The following is a 24,393-nucleotide window of genomic DNA, read 5'->3' as shown; positions in this document are numbered from 1 at the left end:
AACTAAGAACCTTTTGAGGAACTCATTGTATTTCGACCTCAGGAACCAGGGTCTAAATTAAGTCCTTTTTCCCCCTCAAAAAAATGTCCTGGTCGGGGTGTAGTATTTTCTGAAAGTACCGGAAGTTTCGGGGTGGAGTTTGCAGGGATGACCGTCGCTGATTGGTCAAACACAAACACAGCACCGCTGCTTCGACTGTACCACTTCATTCATAAACAATGAAGTACTCTAGTATCGATTTAGGAGCATTTTAGGATGAGGGACATTTGTCTTTGTTTGATACCATTAAAAGTAAAGTTAGGCTCTGCTGTCGGCTTCCTGACTCATTAAAAAACAGACATAGAGAAAAAGAGAGAGGGATCATGCGAGCGAGCGGTAGAAGAGAGGGAGACGTAGCACGGCGGTGCTGTGACAGAGAAAGAAACATTATTTTCTGATTGTTTCACAGCGGTTACGATCTAAAGCACAAATAAATAACCCTCAAACACTCAACAGATGATTTACTGTGGAGACAGACTCTTAGTTTCATTTTCCTCTGCTGCATTTCATTCATTACATCCAACATCCATCAGTAAATATATACAGCAGTAAATATCATTGCAGTGAGACGACCAGCGTGTTTTTAGATGAAACAGGCGGGCACACTGAACTGCAGGCTGCAGAGTGTGTTTACTGCTGTGACCACCAGCAGCCCTCGTCTCACGTCATGTTGCTTTTTCATACGTCGCAGAATAATTTGTCTAATCTTCACAGGTCTTTAGACCGCGGTGAAAATGCAGACAACAGTGGGCTGAAGGAACCTTTTAGTCTCTTGAAAAGTAGTTCTAGGGACTAAAAGTCTGGGACTAAACAAGCACTGAGGAATTTATTGCTTCAATCGACTACATTTATCATCAACACTGATTGGACAACCACATAAAAGGTGGTGAATTTTCCCTTTAAGCCATGTTTTTTGACTGATATGTGGAGATAATCAAAATTTGAGTAAATACATAGGACTGTCAAAGATAATATGATAACGCGTTAACGCAAATTCGTTTTAACGCCACTAATTTCTTTAACGCACTGTGATTTTTAGGTTGTAGCTCAGTTTTAAAGCTAGAGTGAAGATACTGGCATCATATGAATCTAGAAAATCTAAGGAATTTATCGGTACCAACAATGTCATACTAGCTTGTCGCGCGAAGGAGTATAAAAAACGCTCCAAACTTACGCTAAATTTTGGCGAGGAAAAAACTGGCATGGCCATTTTCAAAGGGGTCCCTTGACCTCTGACCTCAAAATATGTGAATGAAAATGAGAGTACAGGGGGAGACGTAGAGGTGTTATTTACCCTCGTTCTGCTCCTTCCATCCCGTCTGACACATTTGATCGCTGTTCTGTTTTACTTTCCTGAACAAGATATTTGAGGCTTAACGTATTATCTACGAATGTCTCTTTTCCCAAAGTACATTTTGTCCTGCTAACATAATTTGGACACTTAAAATCTTTGTTACTGGTGAGATTATGTGGTAACATGTAGCTTCTCTGTGTCAGTTGTGGTGTGACAACGAATTATCTTCATTAAAATAAGAATATTACAACTTCTTATGAATACTATTTTCTTATCTCGCTGTGGAGAATTGAATTTAATTGAATTGAAGTCTCTTATAGACATGCTCAAATGATAAAACACAGAACCAGTCACACTTCAGTCTGTTGTCAGGAGATCAATCTACTTGATTTTTTTCTTGACGCAAGAATTGATTAGGCTTTGTAGTATGGAACGTATAAATCATTGTGGGTTGGTGTCCCATGTGCGCTCGCGTGTGGCTACGCTGTTCAGACTCAGACTCCAACACAAACTACACGGAAGCACCAAAACCGAAAAGTTATATCTAGTTAAGCCCGTCTTGCAAAACAGTGTTAACTCTTCCTGCTCCCAACCGCGGTCAGAAGACACAGGGGAGACCGTAGCTTTGATCTCCAGGGCCGGAGTCAATGCTGCTCTGCTCCTCTGCTCCTCTGTCTACCTGCCTTCACTCACACACTGCGCTCGTTCTTACTCGCTTCACCTCTATCGTGCATGCGCGCACACTACACACTGTATCTCTTGAAACGTATTTGAGAATGCAGTTTAGTTGTATGGGGTGCCAAGGGCTGTCAAAGTTAATGTGATAATACTTTTATAATACGTTTTAAAGCTAGAGTGAAGATACTGGCATCATATGAAACTATAAAACCTAAGGAATCCATTGGTACCAACCATGTCATAATAGCTTGTCTCGAAGGAGGCTAAATAACGCTCCAAACTTACACTACATTTTGGCGAGGAAAAAACTTGCATGACCATTTCCAAAGGGGTCCCTTGACCTCTGACCTCCAGATATGTGAATGAAAATGGGTTCTATGGGTACCCACGAGTCTCCCCTTTACAGACATGCCCACTTTATGATAATCACATGCAGTTTGGGGCAAGTCATAGTCAAGTCAGCACACTGACACACTGACAGCTGTTGTTGTCTGTTGGGCTGCAGTTTGCCATGTTATGATTTGAGCATATTTTTTATGCTAAATGCAGTACCTGTGAGGGTTTCTGAACAATATCTGTCATTGTTTTGTGTTGTTAATTGATTTTCAATACCAAATATACATACATTTACATAAAGCAGCATATTAGCCCACTCCCATGTTGATAAGAGTATAAAATACTTGACAAATCTCCCTTTAGGGTACATTTTGAACAGATAAAAAATGTGCGATTCATTTGTGATTAACTATGGACAATCATGCAATTAATCACGATTAAATATTTGAATCGATTGACAGCCCTAGTAAATACATTTTACACGTGTAGACTTGGCCATCAAGTTTGACTTGTTGACCGTAAAAATACAATTATTTTTATCTTATTTTACGGGGTGTTAAATGAGAAATTGCTCCTTTAAAGATATCAACTATTTCAGTAACAACATGGTAAATAGTTATAATATAAACACATTTGTATCCATAATCGACAAAGTTTTATTCTAAAGGGATGAAAAGACTTCTTCTATTCCCCCGACTTGCCGTCACTGTAAACCTGATCACTGTGTGATGCTGCACAACCTAAACCTATAACATGCATCCTGCTGGGAGCAGATGGTACACAAATGACATTGGAGCAGGACACATTTGGAGAGAGGATTCCCACTGCTGTGTGAACGAAGGATCAGTAGGAAATGGAAATCTCTCCTCAGCTGTTATCATGAGCGCCAGGTGTCTCCTTCTCTATAAAACAGTTTGCAGACAAATGCACGAGTGTAGAGGGGGAAAATAACAACTCAATATGGACCGTAAGATTGGATCCCTGCTGACTGTGTTTGGGTGTGTGTCAGCACCTCCACAGTCAACCCAAATGATTGGTTTCTTTTGTTTTCATCAAATAGCGAGCTCAAAAAGTTGCTGTTGAAGCAGGACCTCACCTATAATGGAATTAAACGATGGCTGGAGACGAAAATGGAAATGAGTTTGGTAATTATCGTAAGTAATTCTGGACTGGCGGAGGAGATTTAATCAACGCAGCGCTGCAGTCGGCACTTCAGGCTGTCATGAACTCCAGTCAGAGTGATTAGCCAGAGGAGAGACAGGCTCCATTTACTCTGAGTCTCAGGGCAACCGATGAGATTGAATCATCTTTTTGCATGGAACACACGCCATTAATGCCCTCCCTACATATACACACACACACACACCTTAAGGCCCACACTAAAAGATTTTCAAAATCTTTATAGATTTTGAAAATGTGAGAGACCCCACACATAACGACATGTTATGTTAAATCTAGGAACAAAACTGTTATGTTAACAGTTTTGTTCCTATAGTGTGTGGAGAGCAACGATTGGGCCAAAACAGCACACCACACACTAACAGATTCATTCATGAACAACAAGAGTCCCGACTACAAAAAAACGTAAATCTCGCGGAATATCTCAGGATCAAACGTGACTTTAGTGTAAACAAACGTGGCGGACGACGGGCCTGAACACCAAATGTGCATCACTCAGGGTAAAATACCTGGTCACGCTGCTGCCGTGGCACTCCCATTGCAAAGAAAAAACTTGAACATTGCGGTCTTGGCGGTTGCTTGCCATCCCCTGCGGTTGACTTGTCAATAGCGCAGTATTGCAATATTGCCGTTATTGCGACAGCCCTAGACGCAGGTAGCAATAAGATATCTTTTTTAAATGAAATGGAGCGTGTTGTACAGATTTAAATAGTCATAAAGCTGAGATGTTAATGGCAGACAGGTTAAAGAGAGATTTTTAATTAAGCCTGCAGTAATTGAAACAGATATTGGCTCCCAGGAATATATCTCACTAATGTAAAGGTCTGACCTCCCACCACACACACTACTGTAGCCTTCATGAATAATTTAAAACCCTAATGATAATGAAAATACCCCTCTCCCTTTATAAGTGCCAATATATCTCCTAAAATCTGTATTTTGTTCATCATTGATGAATTGAATTTCCTGCAGAACTTATTTTTCATTGTTTGTCAGGTTTTAATTATTCAGTCAGTAAATTCATGTCGTTGTAGTTTATATTTATTTCAGTGAGGAGAATTTAAGATGTGGGTTTGGGATCGTCTCTGTGTGACAGACCCATAGAAATAGAATATAGGAGTAGAACGGATATTCCCATTCAAATCAACGTAGAAGAATGAAAAAAAAAAAATTTTTATGTGTACCGTTGCCATAGCGACCGTTGTAGTGGGCCGACTCCTGCATAAACTAAAGCGACTTGCGGTAAGTCGCGGACTCACTGAGGTGAAGGTTTTGCAGTAACGATGACTAAATGAGCAGTGGAGTGGTAATGTTATGGTAACGGACTGGTGGCCAGCAGACTGGTGGCCAATGGACTGGTGGCCAGGGGACTGGTGGCCAGCGAACTGGTGGCCAGCGAACTGGTGGCTAGGGGACTGGTGGCCAGGGGACTGGTGGCCAGCGAACTGGTGGCCAGCGAACTGGTGGCCAATGGACTGGTGGCCAGCAGCTCTAAACGGTCCCTCCGCCTGGGAACAAGCTACCTAGCAAAATAGCCAGCCAGCTGTCTCCGGGAGCTGCGTCCATTCCCTTCCTGTCTCTTCCCACTTTACGAGGGTTCTGTTGTCACCATAACAACTAACAACAATAACCATTTTCTTTTGTACTAATCAAATTACAACCGCAAACAGCTCGGTGACCCTTCTACTCCTATTTTATTTCCATGGACGGACGACATTCTCTTTGGCTCAATAGCATCTCTATCAGGCCAACATTGGAACCTTAATCAGTGTTTTTTTATTATGTTGTACCACAATTTGAGTTAAAACCACTAAATGTTACACAGCATGACTCCGATTTCAGAAGAATAAAGATAAAGATGCAAACGCAGAAAGAGAAAATGACTAAATAGTTACTTACTTACTCTTATGCAAATGATTCCTATATTTGTTTTATCAGCAGTGAAATACGAGCAAAAGCAGAAGGAGTTGGAAAAGTTGGTGATCCTCCAGATTGGCGTCTTCTGCAAAACAAACAGCATTACAGTATAATTTGTCTCTTTTGGATGAAGCTCTCTGTTTGCTCTCAAACTCCCAGATTCTTACATCACTGACGGAGGCCGTGATCAGACCCAGCTGGGATCTGGCAGCTCCGGAGCTGATCTGATCTGAATTTTATCTCGAGATCACAGTGATCAAAATCTGAAAATCATCATCTTTGCCTTTAAGGAAGGAGCGTATATAACATGTAAATCAACTGGCCGGCAGTTTGTTATTGTCTATTCAACAAGAGTAGTTGTGGTTGTGAATCATGAAAACAAAGCAGGATTAACAAGGCTCACTGTTCGTTGTCTGGCTGCTCAACAACGGCTCCTTTCAGTGTGCTCAACAAGTCCACTCAGTGGTTTCAGATGAGGCAGCTGAACACGGCTGAATGTGTGGTGCAGCCAGCAGACCTGCTCTCCTCTCTGATTTACAACCAGCCTGAGACCCCCTGCAGAGAGAGCTGTGAGGTAAACAGTGTGACAGCATATATTCTCAGGGCCGGGTTACATTGAGGACGAGACATTTCTCCCTAAAGAGGAATTTGCTTTATTTGCCCATCAGCTGTGTTTGATTGAAGTCCTACTCTGGGTATGAAGAGCGAGTCAGGAGACGGAGAAGCAGATGGAGACGAGAAAAACTCCCCAAATATAGGTCGTAAACAAGCCCCCAGGTTAGAGAAACGAGTCAGTGCAGCTTTAAAGTTACAGGTCAGCATCATTATGTTAGTCTGTATAGAGAGCTGCAGGGATGGCGTATTTTCGTAGGCCAACCCAGAAGTTGGCATCACACTGGTTCCCTCGACTAAAAGCCAATGGGATTGTTCCATTGGATTTTGGATTATAAATTCTGTGGCTAACAAACGTATATGATACTTACACGTTTTGTTCCGTCTAATCGTTTTTTGAAGTGTGAATGCAATCGCCAGAAGTTAAAAGCTAACATTAGGCTATAAACAAACTACACCACGGTCGCATGAACACAGATATAAACACAATGAGACTGTCACGGCAGACGAGTCGGCGTGATGACGTTTAGTAGTCTCATTTAGCCACTTTCGCCTTTTTCAAGACACGAACAAGCTTCAAAATTCTCAAGTGGGATTTTTACTGGTCTCGCATAGCCAGACCTATCTCTACAGCGCTGTGTTAGCACTAAACAAAGGTCTGGCTCATTATCATTTTGGTATAAGGGGAAAATTGCTCAGGCTTTTTGTATTTCTTTAAACTGTGGCCGTCAAACGATTCAAATATTTAATCGGGATTAATCGCATGATTGTCCATAGTTAATCGCAAATAAATCGCACATTTTTTATCCGTTCAAAATGTAACTGTAGATTTGTCAAGTATAATACTCTTATCAACATGGGAGTATTGAGCATAAAAAAATAGGCTCAAATCATAACATGGCAAACTGTAGCCCAACAGGCAACAACAGCTGTCAGTGTGTCAGTGTGCTGACTTGACTATGACTTGCCCCAAACTGCATGTGATTATCATAAATTGGGCATGTCTGTAAAGGGGAGACTCGTGGGTACCCATAGAACCCGTTTACATTCACATATCTTGAGGTCAGAGGTCAAGGGACCCCTTTGAAAATGGCCTCGCCAAAATGTAGTGTAAGTTTGGAGCATTATTTAGCCTCCTTCTTCACTCTACCTTTAAAACTGAGCCCGCCACAACCTCCAAAATATCGATCGCGTTAATGCATTAAAGAAATTAGTGGCATTAAAACAAATTTGCATTGGCACGTTAACTTTGACGGCCCTACCAAAAACCCATTGACTTCCAGACGAGGGAACCGGAAGTGCTAAAACTCATTTCTGGGTTTTAGGACTCATTCCTGCAGCACTCTATTGGATACAGGTGGCCACCCCATGCTTTGTGAATGATGCAAAGTGAAGTGAAACACTGATAAAAAACCTTTCTGCTCCACAACATGTTTGGCTCCTCAATATGAAATAATCACAGGGTAGTTGAAACAATGTTGCCCCCCAGTTTTGCCCACCATGCTCTTACTGTTGGAAGTAAATCAAGTGGCCGGAGATGGTCCAGCATATATCATCCACTGGCTTCTAGCAGCAGCAAGCCAGAAAGCTTCAGCAAGCAAGATGTTGACTGACAACCAGCGAGTAAACAACCGCCTGTCTGTCGACCGTTTGGCCCTGCACTTGAATCTGTCTGTCTGCCTGTGTGCCTCCTCTGGGTCTCACATCTTTGTGGGGGTTTTTTTTCAAATGGCTCGTTTAATTTTCATGATGTTGGAAGGGGAAATAATGAGGTCTAGCTGAGGTTTTGCTTGACCATAACATCGTTTGCCATGGAAACTCATGACACACTGTTATACGCCTGCACTCACACACACACACACACATAGAAATGGTCACTAATAATGCATTTACCTTCTCGTGCTGTCTGCCTACCAACGTCTTGTTCTGTCTGTCTGCCGCCTGCTGATTGGCTGGCTGTGACCGCTGCACCGACAGATTTATTGGCTGCCTCCCACCTGTGCTCTGACAGCCGGCAGGGAGGGAAGTTGAGTGGATGTCTGTGCCTCGTCTGCTTCGTCTCACCAGCAGGCAAAACCAAGCGGGGAGGATATTAGCCCTGATATATATTTGCATTTCTGTGTCAGGGAAGAATATGAAGAATTAAGCAGCCAGTTAACGGGAATATAGCGTTCCCTTTAATGTACTGCTCGACCATTTGGTAGAGCACATTTTGAGTCACTATATCTTATTGGAAAATGTGTTGAACTTAACTCAACCTGATTGAGCCGTCTCTACAACTCAGTTTAGGTATGTTATGCTGAAAAATTCCACTAGATGTCGCTGTGTCTTTAAATAGCCTTTTTTAGTCCCCCTCCTTACAGGAAGTTAGCAACAAAAAAGTCACTCCAGACATGAGGACTATTCTTGGTCTCATTTTCAAAGGTCGGCATATTCTTTCGACATATCATAGTTTCAGAGGTCTTACTGAACAGAATTATGTAACTTGATACTAAAATAAAAAGTCTAATAAGGGTCAAATCATTTTCTAAAAACATGCTCTACCAAACGGTTCAGTTGTCCTTTTATCGTAAAGCTAGTAAAGCTAATAATTAAAATGTACTATTTTCTACTAAATTAAACAATTTTGTATTATTCATTGTTGTTAATATGGTGCATTTAATGTTATTCCATTATATTTATGCAGAAATAATTTAATAAGTAGGATTTTTTTTATTGTCAAAACACATGCTCGACCAAACGGTTGAATTGTCCTGTACGGGTAAAAGTAGTGATTTTAAGGTAATAAATTTACAATTTTCATGAAATAAAAAACTTCAATGTTGTTAATAGATTTGTTAATATTATATGTTTAATGTTATTACTAGGGTTGAAAATATTTAATCGTGATTAATCTCAAGTTAATCACACATTTTTAATCTGTTCAAACATGGGAGTGGGGAAATAAGCTGCTTTATGCAAATGTATGTATATATTTATTATTGGAAATCAAATAACAACACAAAACAATGACAAATATTGTCCAGAAACCCTCACAGGTACTGCATTTAGCGTAAAAAATATGCTCAAATCATAACATGGCAAACTACAGCTCAACAGACAACAACAGCTGTCAGTGTTTCAGTGTGCTGACTTGACTATGACTTGCCCCAAACTGCATGTTATTATCATAAAGTGGGCATGTCTGTAAAGGGGAGACTCGTGGGTACCCATAGAACCCATTTTCATTCACATATCTGGAGGTCAGAGGTTAAGGGACCACCTTGAAAATGGCCATGCCAGTTTTTCCTCGCTAAAATTTAGCATAACTTTCGAGTGTTATTTAACCTCCTTTGCAACAAACTAGTATGACATGGTTGGTACCAATGGATTCATTCAGTTTTTTAGTTTCATATGATACCAGTATCTTCACTCTAGCTTTTAAAACGGAGCCCGCTACAACTTCTGAAAGATCGTTTGTATTAATGCGTTAAAATTAGTGGCTGTTGAAATTTGCATTGACGCGTTATTATCGCGTTATATAATTATATATATATATTTAGTTTTTCCCTATTTCTGAGATGTTTTCAAAGTAGCTTGGATATAAATGCATGGAAATAATACTAGTACTGGTAATACTAATTCCATGGTAAGAAATTGACATATGTTGGTATATTAACCTATTACTGCATAATAACAGTACATGGTTTGTATTTTTCTTTTACCATCAAGCGTCATCAACCACTTGGTAGAGGCCTATTTTAAAATCACTGTGGGGTGTGTGAAAAAAAACAAAACACATTGATTGTTGTCATAATTGCCGCAAGGACATAAAAAACACAAAGAGAAAATGTTTCCATTGCTTTTTTCTTAGTGAGGACATTAAAGGGTTAATGTGAAGCATTTTTTTAAAGCCACTCATTAAGAACCTGCATGATTTAACAAAACCCCGTCAGACGGACAATCAGGCAAAAAGTAATTATTGGCAATGTTGCTTTGCTAGTTTCTAAGCTATTTTCCTGCCTGTAGGAAGTCATTGATTGGCCAGCTCGTACCCTGCTGCTTTTGTTGCGAACCTTTCACAAGCATTTGTTAATACCGATCGGCTCCTGGAGAAAGCTCTGACGGTAGAAGAAGTTTAGTATTATTTGTTGAAGAAAGCATGGTGAGGCAGTGGAAGCTACAAACCCTTACTGATGCAGAGCAGCTAAACACATTGGCTGTGGAAAGGAGAAGATACTGTATAATACATACTTTTGTCCATTTTATAGGGTTTGAACTAGAGACGGGGCCGATCCGATCCAATATCAGTGTCGGGTTCTGACACTGACGTGATTCACCCATTGGATATCGGACTGACATCACCAATCCACGTACCGACCCATATGAAAATGTAATAATGGTGGAGAATGTCCCTCCGGCTGTGTTGGGACGGCTGCAAAGAAGCTAGTTAGCTACGCTAGCGTCTTTAGCACGGAGGTCGAGTGGCTGCTCCAAGCCCAGAACCTTGTGAGCACTCTTAATAATATAGCTTTAAATTAAATGCAAAATTGCAGTAAAGTGCAAATTTGATGCAAAAAGAGCTCTGGTATCGGTATCATTATCGGTAGGTATCAGAATGGGATTGGATCGGAAAAAAAGTTGATCGTTGTATCTCGTTTCAACCACCAATTGAATTTCTGTTGATTATCAAAGTCATTAATTCAACTAATAAAATTCCCAGTTCTTTTTTTTTCATAAACATTTTGTGCGCCAATCTCGTATCCAAATCCTCCAATGACTAGTTTAAACCACACTGCAATAACTTACCACTTGGGGGCAGCAGAGACGAGCTGTAAACACAACATTGACATCATATTTTAAGTTGCATGTTAGCATATAGTTGCCTATTTACTCATCCAGCTAAAACGGAGCAACACTAGCATTCATTTGGAGTTGTGTTTCCGTCCACTTGGTGAATGTAAGTAAGAATGTAAGTTCAATCACTCCTTTTAGCTCTGTTTTGGTCTCCACCAACATCTGAGGAAAATACATAATTTAGCTACTAAATGCTTCAATATGTTCACCAGCTAGTTCCTCACTATGTCTGTGTACCGTTTAGTGCTGGTGAGGTAGCGTACAGTGTGTTTCACAGCGTTTGTTCACTGAAAAAAAGAGACAGGCACACAGAGGGTTCAGACAGACAGTATGAGAAAAAGAATATGTTTTTTTTTTAACATTAAAGCATGTAAACATGTTCTAGTAGAAACCCAAAATACAACTTTGACATGAAAAATGGGCAAGATATGTGTCCTTTAAGAAAAGAGCCCTTGCTATTTCTGTTTCCTGGTAAGGTTTAAACTCCAGTGTTGCATTGCAAATACCTCGATGTCATGTCAGTTTTTCTGTGTTTGAATGCAGATAAGAAAAGTACAGTTAAAGCACAATGTATTCTTCTAGCAGGACCACAGCTCCCGCTTCCCTTTTGTCTTCCTCTCGTCCCTCTATTTCCCTGTGCTGCTGTTATCACTGTAAATCCCTCCTTATGGCTGATTGATTTGTGTCCTGTGGTGTTTAATATGTTGGCTTGCCGCGAGGCCCTTTTCTCCCTCTGGACTGGTATCCACAGAGCCAGTACACCTGTGTTATTGTGCATAAAAGAGGACTTCTCCCTTTTGTCTTGACACTATTTTCATTCCATTTTATTCGGCTTCACTTCTTGAATTCATTGCAAAGGTGTCTGTTCTGAATTTGAGCAGCCCCACATGCTCGCAGCTTTCAAAATGAGTTTGGAGTGGGAGCGTTAACTTCAGTCTTCAAATATTAATGCAGGCTATAACTTACACACTGGAGATAATGAAGTTTCAAAATTAATCTGAGCACTTCAAAAGCGCTTTGGATTCATTGTCTTTCTCTTCCTTTTCTCATTTTAATCCAAATCTTTTTTTTTTTCTCTTTCCCTTGACTTGTCCTCTGAATCATTCTCTCTCTCTCTCTGCCCCCTGAATTGTCCACTTCTGTTTCCCCTCACTGAGCAGCGTAGTTACCCCGAGGCTGTCGCTGGCTTTACAATAACTCTGTGTTCATAGCACACTGGCAAAACAATGAAACACCCATCTCTAAAAATATATGAGATTATGACAGGACCGGTGGCGATGCTGTGTGAGGAAGGAAACAATAAAAGATACGGTAGAAGAGGTGATTCAGGCGGATTATGTTTTTGATAAATTTGAATGATCTGCTCTCACAGGGCTTAGAAGAAAAACCTGTGAGTCCAGATGGTGCAGAGGAATATGTGTTTAATCCCAACACTTCCTTCTCACTTCAACGAGTCTCAAAACGCTCAAAAAGCTGTGGACTGTACCCTCTCGTGCACAAAACATATGCTTGTTTGAAACAAAAAGATACATTTCCTTGCATTATGCAGCACACAGTCATATAAAGTATTGTGGCGGAGCAGAGAAATTCAAATGTAACCTTTGCTGTGTGTGTCCATGATGCTGCACGGTGACACGGGGCCACACCAGTCATCTGCTTTGAATGCATTGGCTCGGCTGAATATGAATTCATAAGAGCGTTTGAATCAGATAAAGCAGGACCGATGGTTCGCCATCTCCAGCCTCCTCCACAATACAACACCGTCATTTGTTTGTGCCTCGCTGTGACTCATGTTTATTCCCAGCGGACCAGTGACCTCTTGTAGCTGTGTGAATAATGGTGGTATTACCCACTGAGCTCCACCGCTGCCTGACATTGATAAAGGCACTTTGTACAGAGACACTCTTGATTGTTCCCAGTATATTTTCTGGATGAATAACTGAATGGAAGCCAACTGTTTCGGTCACAGTTTCTTCTTCACGTTATTCAGCTAAAAGAGGAAGTTTCCGACAGCGTCAGAAAGTCTTTTCTTTGAGATAAAAGTTTGGTTTAAAGTCATTTTTACATGGATTTGATGTTCAAATATATGAAAAAGCTGCTCAGTTTCCTGCCCCTGGTGGACAGTAGACTCTGGTGGTGACGGCAGCTAAGTATTGAAAAACAGCAAATCATCACATTAGAGGAGCTAAAACCAGAGTGTTTTGCATTTTTGCTTGCTGAAATGATCAATCAATAAGAAAAGTAGTTACAGATTAATTTTCTGTCGATCAACTAATTGATTAACCGAATAATCGTTGCAGCTCTAAACAGTACATTATTGTTTGCACTGTTTGAACTGTTGGCGCAGCTAGCACCATAAGCTGCTAGCCGCAGGCTCAGCCGTCGCCATGATGAGAGCCGTGTGGAGGCAATAAATAAACACTGAGTTTCTAATTTAGCACCTTTAATACAAAATATAACTCAACTAATAATTTATGATGTAATATTACAGAATAAGCTATGCAGCAGTATATACAGTAGTTCAAATTAGCTCCACATTTACCAGCTACAACATCCAATGATATTATTTATATCATTCTGAAATGGGCCATTCTGCATAATGAGTACTTTTGTACTTTTACTTAAGTAAAATATTTTGAATGCAGTACTTTTACACTGTAGTATTGCTACTTTGACTCAAGTAAAAGATCTGAGTACTTCTTCCACCACTGCCAGACAGATACTCATGGGTCACTCGGACAAGAGGGAACAATAGACATGATGTTGCTTCATCAGGAAATGATGAGCAGGTGGTGTCCTATGCTAAAATCAAAAATAAATAAATAATTTGATTAATAAATAAATATGTCATTAAATGCAGCAAAAATAATACAAATAAATTTAGCCATTCATTAATTGATAAAATGTGACATAAAATGATTTCAGTTTTTATTTATTTATTTATCTTTGTATTAATTCCCTTATTTATTTTCTCTTCTGTTTAATTTTCCCTTTTATTTATTTAAAGGGAAAATTGTGCATAAATAAATACATACATTTAAAAATAAATAAAGAATTAATGCAAAATAGATACAGTTTAATTTATTTTAATAAATAAAAAGGAAAATTAAACAGAAGAGTAAATAAATTAGGATGATAATTAATATAAAGATGAATAAATAAAGAAGCAAATTAAAAACAGAAATATCAATTTATGTCACATTTTATCAATTAATTAATGGCTACATTTAGTTGACACATATTATTTTTGCTGCATTTAATGACATTTATTTAATCATCGAGTCATTTATTTATTTATTCATTTATTTCTGATTTTGGCAGATATATAGTGTCCAACCAGTGTCATGAGGAACAATGACGCCTTTGCTGGATCTTTTTCCACCTGAGCACTCCAGCAGCTGATTTCCCAGACTCCTCCTCTCCAGTTGAAGTTGGTTTAATCAGTGTAATCAGATGCTGGAGTGATTGCTTGGAATGTGACTCTGCATAAAATACAGCTCCTGGTGGCACATAACTAATTACTGGAGTCAGTGATGTCTCTTGAAATATGTCACAACTGTCCGTTCAGACGGAGAATAATCCTGCATGTGACATGAAATGTTCCTCCTGCTCGTCTACTGTGGATAAGAAAAGTAACACAGTCAGGCAGACATAAACATAACCGCTGACACCTTCTCTGCTACCTGTGTTAAGCTTGTTGAACACAGGAGGAGAGGAAGGAGGAGGTGTGTTCTCGCCTTCTCTGTCACAGGAGAGGAGAGGAGAGGAGAGGAAAGAGGAGGCAAAAGGAGCCCCGCTGTCTTCGGTGTGCGCACACACACCAGCTGACTGGGTGATAAATGATCTCTGGGGGGGGACAGAAACACAGGCAGGCAGGCAGGGAGAGAGGGGAACTAAGGACAGCATTTGGAGCCATATACTTCTAATTAAATGTATTATCTTAAAAACCACCTTCATTTATAGACATCCCATGTCTGAAGAGGATGCAGCTGGTGACATGTTGTCACTTTCACCTGGATTCACTGTGTGAGTCTGCTTCGGGAAACAAGTGGGTGGTTTCACATCTTTCAGAGAAAGAGATCAGGCAGAGAGGGGAGAGCATTGTGGATGTATGTGGCTGGACGGATCACATAGAGAGCTACAGGGACAGAGAGATGGAGGTGAAAGACAGTTAAGCCTCGTGCTGGTGACGCACCCAAGAAGAGCTGAGACAAAAGTGGCACTTTCAGAGATGCGATATGAGATCCAGGCCGTGACAAGCTCCCCGTGTCTTCATACAGACTACATTTCTTGGGATAACTGGAGGAGCAGCTTATGATTCACAAGATATTATTCTGTGAGTGTGATAATTAGAGGTACGGAGCTCATCAGGCTATCAGCATGGGAACGTTGGGCCTGGATAATCCCTTTTGGTTCCAAATATGAGAACATCTGGTCCATCTTTTCCCGCTATTATAAATACGTCAGTGTCATACTCAGCTAGGCCACCTTCTGTTTATGCTTAAGAGAGAAGGAGAAAAGTGACAAAAATGAAAATAATGATGTCACGCACCAACACAGTCTCACGCCAATTTGTGAAATAGTCACAAAATCGAATCTATTTGATTCATGCATAGATGCGAATTTCCCTTTTTTTAGTGATGCTCATACTTTAACAACTTATTTTTTGTGCGTTTTCCTACAAATGTCCAGCAACGCATGACGCATGTGTCAATTTCCGCTCCAGTCTTTTCAAAATAAAACTACTTAGTTAGGTTTAGGAAAAGATCAACTTGGTTAGGCTAAGGCAACAAACTACTTAGTTAAATCTATCACGGTTTGGGTTCAAATAACTCCAGAAGTGCTATAATTTAAGTACGGTAATTACGTGACAAATAAATAAACTTTGACTTGTGATTTCACACGGAACACGAACACCGGTCTCCTGGGTGAAAGTTGTGTGTTTTTTGACTTACCCATCCACCCTGACCTCCTCCCTACGCAGCGTTCACTGCTCTCTATACTTCCCGGTTCCACATTATGTGGATTACACATACATTGATACATACGAATTGATTTTGTGCTGACAATCACGAAAAAAGTGTGAAATTTGTGTCTATGTACACAAATCGATACACAAAACATGAGTGATTGACAGCTGCCTCCCCATTGAATAAACAGCCAATAGGAACGCTCTCTCTCTCTGAAATGACCTGTGATTGGCCGAAGTGTCTCCCGTCACGGGCTAGATTTTCTAAAGCCTGAAAACAGAGCCATGAGGAGGTGCAGAAGTCTAGTTATCTCTCAGAACACTTGAATTACAATATGCTGAAAGGTTATTATGGAATTTGTGCCCAATGATGCCAAAAAAATTCTTCTTGCTGAAGAGTGATTCTTAGCAGCAGCCACAACAGTTGTCAGCCTTTACTGACGCCGGCCTTTCCTTTACACTATTGACTCTCTTTATAGCCATCTAAAGGCTGCATGTAAGTGGTCGATCAGTCTCTAACTGGAGCAATGTTACACACTGTCACCGTCAAGCTTTGATTATGCACAAAGCTTGACTAAGCTGCTATTAAAAGAACCACAAGGTTGTAAAATAAACAGAAACCTCCTTGCAGATCGACTGCAGTGTAAATCAACAGGTGTGCTGGAGATGTACGCATTGAAAACAGTTCACACAGTCCCATTAAAAATCACAGATCTATTAAAACTTCTCTCAGTTATTTACTCCCTCAGGACCGTCTGCCCGTCCTCCCCCGGTGTCTCCGTCCATACCGCCTTGAGCTCCACGTTTTTAATTACAATACAGGTATGGCTGTGATGAGCAACGATGTGATAGAGACTGCTAGTTACATTTTATAGTGGTGTTGCAACAAACAACAGAGTGTTGTTTTCTAATTTATTCGTGAATCGTTACCAGGATCACGTTCATGTCGCAGTATGAAGATTAATGAGGCAACTATTTCTTCCTCAGATAGTCAGATTGTGCTGTGCTGGAATGGAAAGCCTGACAGGCATAGCAACAGTAACTAACTGTTCAACCTCTGATCATCTGAAAGTAACAATATACTATGAGTCACAGTTATGTATGTATGTTTGGGATGACATACCAGCCCTCCGTCCCACCACCCCGCTGGTTGTTGTCCAAACGGGTGGATGACCTCAGTTCAGAGCGGGGGTGTGTCTCTCTCTCTTTAGCGTGGGATTCTGGTCCTAAGCCAAATACATCATGAGCTCTCTCAGCGTCTCATCTGCTTTTTATTTGCACACTGCTCTGGTCTTGCCTTGTCTTGTTTATTGCTTTAGATGAAGAAGGGCGGAGTGTTGTTGGGGTGAAGTGGTAGATTGTCTGGGTAAGGACAGAGAGACGGGGTGAAGCATGGGAAAGCAACATTTCCCCATGTTTGTTGCACATCAGACGAAGGTCGACGTGTGTGATGTTACTTTTCTGGAATCATCTGTCCCTGTTTTCCTGTTGAGTGCAGATAAACACACAGAGCATGGGAGGAGAATATGAGCCGTCACGATTAGATGGGTGGTCTCAAACCACGCGTCACGGACAGCCGGGGGCATTGCTGCACCAGCAGCTTTGTTAACTAATTAGCACGCGTTCACTCATGGGCTGCTGCGTAGAGTTGGGTTGGAGCGCAAACCTCCAGGGGCGTCTGTGGGAAGTGGTTATAGACTACTTAGCCAGACAGAGAGAGGTAGCCTCATTAGCCTCAAGGTGCTTTTTGCCAAAACAAAGAATAAATCAATAAATAAATAAATGACTCAATAAATAAATAAATATGTCATTAAATGAAGCAAAAATAATATCAGCCATTGATTAATTGATAAAAGGTGACATAAATTGAAGTTTCTATTGTAATTTGGTTCTTTATTTATTCATCTTTGTTTTAATTCCCGTATTTTTTTACTCTTCTGTTTAATTTTCCCTTTTATTTGTTTATGTATTTAGTTTCATTAATTTTTAAATGTATTTATTTATTTTTGCATTTACTTTTTATTTGTTTTGGGATTTTATTTATTTATATTTTATTTTATATTTATTTTTAAATGTATGTATTAATTTATGTTTTTATGCATTTATCTATTTATTTATTTATTTATTTATGCATGATTTTTCCCTTTGCATTTCACCCCTTGTTTATTTCCCCAAAGTTATTTATTTCTGTATTCTTATCTTTATACATTTCTATTTACATGCCTTTACATTTCTGCCTCATTATGCCACTCAACATGTGTCGTAGTGTATTTTTGCTACATTTAATGACATATTTATTTATTTATCGAGTCATTTATTTATTCATTTATTTATTCATTTTGGATTTTGGCAGATTCCGTCCTCCATTACAATTATGATACAGAGATGATAAGAATTACATTCTGATTACATTAGTAAACTATTAGTTAGTTACTAACCCACAGATAATTATTACTCAACTCTGCAGATCCCCTCAGTTTGTTTTGCTTCCCTGAAGTGGCCAAAACATCAATGAATGCAAGTATCTAACATACGTGGTTGTTTACTGTGTGTTTTGGTCCATGTAATGCTAATTACCTCCGCCAAGACCAAAGGCCTCGGAAGGAGGTTATGTTTTCACCGGCGTTGGTTTGTTGGTTTGTTGGTTTGTCTGTTAGCAGGATTACTCCAAAAGTCTGTGATAGATTTGAATGTACTCGGGCAGCTTGGCGGAGGTAGCGCTCTCTGAATGCCATTCTAGTTTTCATTTTGCTTCTGCTGAAATTGTGAGCACATCCAGCTGTGCTTGAATATCCAGGTTTCCCACAGGGAATGTGTTAGAGTGGTGATGGTGACAATGATGAAGGGGAAGCAACTGGAGTAGTATGTTTTGCAGCAGCTTGACATAAATAATTTGAGGTACTTTAACAGAAATATGGATCAATGTTTACTCTATTTCCTGCCTTGATCATAAAGTGCTGTAGGAGCCAGAGTTTTGTTTTGGTCACATTTGAACTGGAGATGTAAGTGACTGCTAAAGAAACTGCAGTGACATGTTGAGGTCTCTTGAGATCACTGACTGTGTACATCACGAGAGACTTTTTCAAATCCCATCACAGAGAGGAATGTTCATAATAGAAAAACAAAAAAAAGGTTATGTGAAAGGGGCATAAACCACATGAGAACTATCCAGACTTCTAGCATGCTTTTAACATGATGTCACATGGACCACGGTTACTTGTAGTGTGGAGTAAGTAATGTTTCCCATTGTAAACCCAAGCTGTGTCTCAGTAACTTGAGGATAAACCTGAGCTTCCAAATAAACTCAGTCACTAAAAGGTGTTAGAAATAACTAGGGCTGTCAATCGATTCAAATATTTAATCATGATTAATCACAAATTATTCGCACATTTATCTGTTTAAAATGTACCTTTAAGGGAGATTTTAAAAGGATATGTAATACCCTTATCAACATGGGAGTGGCCAAATATGCTGCTTTATGCAAATATATGTATATATTTGTTACTGAAAATCAATTAACAACACAAAACTAAGACAAATATTGTCCATAAACCCTCACAGGTACTGCATTTAGAATAAAAAATATGCTCAAATCATAACATGGCAAACTGCAGACCAACAGGCAACAACAGCTGTCAGTGTGTCAGTGTGCTGACTTGACTATTACTTGCCCCAAACTGCATGTGATTATCATAAAGTGAGCATGTCTGTAAAGGGGAGACTCCTGGGTACCCAGAGAACCCATTTTCATTCACATATCTTGAGGTCAGAGGTCAAGGGACCCCTTTGAAAATGGCCATGACAGTTTTTCCCAAGCCCCCAGGAAGAGCGCCGGTCGTTGATCCCAATTTTCGTAGTGTCCAAACGGCGGTGCTACAACATCTGTGTCTGTCACGTGATGCCATTGGGCCCAAAAAGACTTTCCCATAGACTTACATTGGGAAAGAGACGTCTGTAAAATGTCCACGCCAAAATATAGCGCAAGTTTGGAGCGACTATGCAATAATGACTATGTAATAATGAAGTGGTAGTTACGTAACTGTGTTTTAAAAAAAAGAAAAAAGAAAAAAGAAGTTAGCACAAACGTGAAGAGTTCCTGTCGAGAAGCAGTTGTACTTGACATGTATTTATAAAACAGGAAGAGACTGTGCCTAAAACTCTCGGTTGTAAATGGATTGTTTCTCTTTGCTTTTAACCCTCCTATTATCTTTGGGGTCAATTTGACCCCATTCAATGTTTAACATCTAATAAATGATTGACCACATCATTTTTTTTGCTTCATATTGAATGACTTTTCCTAATTTAATGGGGACAACTGGGTAAACATAAAATTAAAATGATAATATGTTTTCAATGTCCTGTATACATGCTGTACACATCGGTGTTCTTTGGGGTCAATTTGACCCCAGACTGTTTTAGCTGTATAAAACATAGTAACATAAACAACATAAAAAATATCAACATTTTACACACATTTGTTTTGGATGATATTGAGGTCACTATAACATGCAACTTTATAATCTTCAAAAAGCTTTAGGGCCCTAACCTAACATAACCATAACTGTAGTAGTGCGAGAACCACTGATAGTTCACACGACATGGGGGAGGGGAAACATCATTCTCGCGAAAACCTTGATATTTCCCCACGTTTTGGGGGCGGCAAAATATGGTTCCCGTGAAGATATTGATTTTATTTAAAGGGCTATTTAGGTAGTCAACAAACAAACATAAAGTACCTGACACATAAACTCGGGTAACAATTTGAATTATAATAATTTTCTGGAGGTTTAAATTGCTAGGGTCAAATTGACCCCAAGGATAAAAGATGTTAGTAAATTTGAAGGTAACAGGAGGGTTAATTTTCTTTTATAAACACATGCCTTGTCTGTGGCTCACTGATATAAATGTATGAATGCGTGTGTGTGTATGTGAGAGTGTGTAGTTTATCACAGCAAAATGTGTTCTTATGCAGTGGTTTGTAGAGCATTAGAGCAAGCGCCAGTGAACCACACTTACAATGCCAAATGTGTTTATTTCTGTACATATCTGCCACAGAAGTGTCTTGTATTTAACACTATTATTTAAGCTTAATTAATCACTGAGATTGATATTGGTGGGTAACAATGGATTCCTCAGGTTTTCTAGTTTCATATGCCATCTTCACTCTAGCTTTAATTCAATCAGGAAAGACTCGTATGAATTGAATGATGATTTATTACAAAGTGCACGAATTATGAATAGTAACAGTCTTTGGCGATTTAGACCCGATGTGAAATAATGAAGGGGAAGTGAAGCTGTAGTAGGATGTAGAAATATTCCCCCCGGGTCTAGACACTGGTGGTGGTGGTGGTGGTGAAGACTGATGCAGATCCGATGAATGAAGTGGAGCAGGATTACTCTGATGTGATGAATCTGGAGGTGATGGGGTGGTGGAGGGTCGCGTCCATTAGTGCTGAATGCTGACACTGAAAACTCATAGAGGAGAATGGTTTTTAAACTTTTGACAGCAGCATGTTATTGGTTGAGGGAGATATGGCAAGCTCTGATTGGTCACTGAAAAGAGAGACGCCCATAATCAGCTGACATATTAATAGCCCATGAGAGAGAGAGAACCAGAATGAATGAGAATGAATGAGCTTGCACCCCTAGTCTTCCTGTCTGAATTTACGCTTAAGCTTCATAACTGAGCCCGCTACAACCTAAAAATCGCAAGTTGTGTTAATTCGAGTGGCGTTAAAACGATTATTGCGTTAACTTTGACAGCCCTAGAAATAACACCAAACTACAGTATGTTGCCACTCGTCTGTATGTTAGTTTTGATGTTGAAGATCTCATATGAGGTATGATGAGGTGGTGTGGTTGTCCAACAGTCTGTAATGTCATATAGAACTTTCATAAATGAATTACTAGCATGAAGTATCCACTAAATATACAGTATACACTTACTGCAGGAAGTGATGAGATTTATTAAAGTCATTTTTCAAGAAAAATTACAAAAATTCTCTAGTTCCATCCTCTCAAAAGTGAGTGATGTAAATGTCATTATGAATTGATAATTGCTACTTTCAGCCTAATTAAGACTTGGATTTTTCTTGTAGCATGCACGTTGTCTTGAGATGACCTCTCAGACCTCTTATAGTGGTTGGAACGTCTCTAGGCCAAGTAACCACAAGACTCAACAGGATTAAAACAGGGTTTATTTGGACAGGATCAGGTTTGGCAACAGGTAGGCAGACAGGACTGGCAAACAAGCCAGGCAGCCCATAAACAGGCCCTTTGTGCACGCAGGCAGACAGAGAAACAGAAGGCTGGAAGGTTGTGACGCACAATTTGCGATCTGGCAGAGAACTCGGACTAGAGGGCAGGTGTATCTCTGGGGGATAATCCACCTGGCTGCAGGTGTGCAGGCAGGTTGGGAGTCAGGTGACTGGCAGAAGGCAGGGACACACTGCCGACACTGAATATATTTGGGATTTGGACTGCTGGTTAAGAAACAGTCTCAATGTAATACTGATGAATCTATATGACTTACATAAGTTAACAAAACCATCAGTGAGATGATTGGCTATTTCTATGAAGTTATTCTTAATGCTCGTCATCTGTGCCACCGGGTCGGATTCATGCAGGTTCAAGAGAAGTTCTTTCAATTCAAACTCCAGCGGGGCCTCCGGCAGCAGCAGCCCACCACGGACAGACCCAGATCCGGCTTCGCTGCAGTCAGAGCTCCAGCAGGAGGTGGAGAGCTTGGCGCCCGGCGGCAGCTGCAGCCTCTCCTCCTCCGGCCAGGAGCAGAGCTTCGCCTCGCTGCTCTGCCGGTCCTTGCTGGGAGCTCACACCACGCTGCTGGAGGACCAGGCCATATTGCTGGGCTCGCTGGAGGGAAGAGAGGCACGGGTGAACCAGAACCAGGACTGCACGGGGCAGACTGTCAGACCCTGCTGCAGTAAAATGAGAGGTTTTCTAAAAGGGAATCTGGTGCTTGGAAACACTACCGCTTTTGTCCACAAGGACCAACACAAAACAAACACTGATGGGAATGTCTGCAGGTATTTGGTCAAAAACCAAAGTATTGGACAAATTAAAAGTTTGACATGATGATGCCGCTAGATGGAAATGTCAGAGGATCCCCAAAGTCAGTAGGATTCATCCTCTGGAAACCATAAATGTTTGTACAAAATTCCATGCCAATCCATCCAGTAAAGATACTTCAGGATAAAAAGAATCAACACAATTTCTACCTATTTCTCGACCACCCGATCCCAAATGATGTTGGTAGATTGACAGCTGGTTTCATGTTTTGCCCTCAACAATCAAACCAAAAATACAACACAGTGACAGATCGCTCTGTGTAACCCTCGGGAGAGTGAGTAAAACACTTTTGGAGGGCTAAATTTGACCCACGCTCACTGCTTTGCTTTGGGCTGCTCTGGCCTAGATTCCACTGAAGTCTGTCTGGTACGTGAATAGATACACAACACAACATATTCAGCTGTTAACTGATGATAATAGTTGAATCCCGCTCTTTGTTTGGCCAGCTTTGTGCTGATCAGACCTGTAGGTCTCTGCTGCAGCTCATGTTCTGTCAATGTACAGCAGAAGCAGATTTACTGCCAGCGGGTTAATCCTAAATGAAGAACTACACTGAGTGTGTGTGTGTGTGTGTGTCCCTAAACCTCACTTGCGTAAGTGTTATTTGTGGGCGATCATCGCCATTGGCCCTCATGTCCAGTGTGAATTACAAGTATTGTTTTCATTTGTAAGCTGGAAAAATTGGTCTTTTTATGGCCCAGACCCCAGATCAGTCCTTTGTGCTCCACTCACTTAATTCTCTGCCAAATCCAGGCGCCCCACTGGGTTTATTTTTAGTTCGGACCATGTGGTTGGAGAGTATAGCTTTAAGTGTTTCGCAGCCATTTCTCATTCCCCAAACTTCAGTTTCTTAAGCCCTACAGTAAACCCCCTCAGTATCTCTCTGTCTTTGCCTGTGTGTCTCCAGAGCTGCAGTGTTTGTGTGGTTTATGTAGTTTCCATTAGATGTCAGGTACAATGCATACTTTCTGTGCACATTACCTCATGCAGTGTGGACTTTTCTTCATTTTCTCTCTGTCTTTGCAATCATTACTCCACAGTAGGGTTCACCACGGGGCTTTAATGAACAGATGCAGCTGGCATTACTTTTGGATATTGGTTTGAAGTCGTGCTGATACCTGAAGTTTCCACCTAAAGGAATAATTTGACATTTTGGGTAATACGATTTCTTGCCGAAAGTCAGATGAAAAGATCAATATCACACAAACATGTTAATTAGTGAGCTTTAGAAGATTTTTTTTACTTTGGACAGAGCCAGGCTAGCTGTTTCCCCCTGTTTCCAGTCTTTGTGATAAGCTAAGCTAACTAGGGATGTCACAAGAACCGATACTTGCGGGCGGCAGTAGCTCAGTCCGTGGGGACTTGGCTTGGGAACAATGTGTGACAATAAAATTGGATTTACATTTTTACATTTACATTTTTTACTTCAGCACTCGTTTTTCTA

The 24,393-nt window shown here is 40.4% G+C and overlaps 1 protein-coding gene and 1 long non-coding RNA gene across 2 annotated transcripts in view; one reads left to right on the top strand and one right to left on the bottom strand.

Annotated features, from left to right (window-relative positions):
• The window catches only part of lrrc75a (leucine rich repeat containing 75A), a 63,355-nt gene that overhangs the window by 32,580 nt on the left and 6,382 nt on the right, over window positions 1-24,393 (top strand). The gene's annotated exons all lie outside the window — the stretch shown is intronic.
• On the bottom strand, window positions 685-23,245 carry LOC119491960. The gene is made up of 3 exons (XR_005207688.1): window positions 23,235-23,245; window positions 22,028-22,034; window positions 685-839 (listed from the first exon to the last, which is right to left on the bottom strand). It is a non-coding gene; the product is annotated as an uncharacterized LOC119491960 (long non-coding RNA).

Source organism: Sebastes umbrosus, chromosome 7 (assembly GCF_015220745.1).
Source record: "Sebastes umbrosus isolate fSebUmb1 chromosome 7, fSebUmb1.pri, whole genome shotgun sequence".
Lineage (NCBI taxonomy): Eukaryota > Metazoa > Chordata > Actinopteri > Perciformes > Sebastidae > Sebastes > Sebastes umbrosus.
Note: the sequence above shows the minus strand (reverse complement) of the source record. Positions and strands in the feature narration are given on the sequence as shown.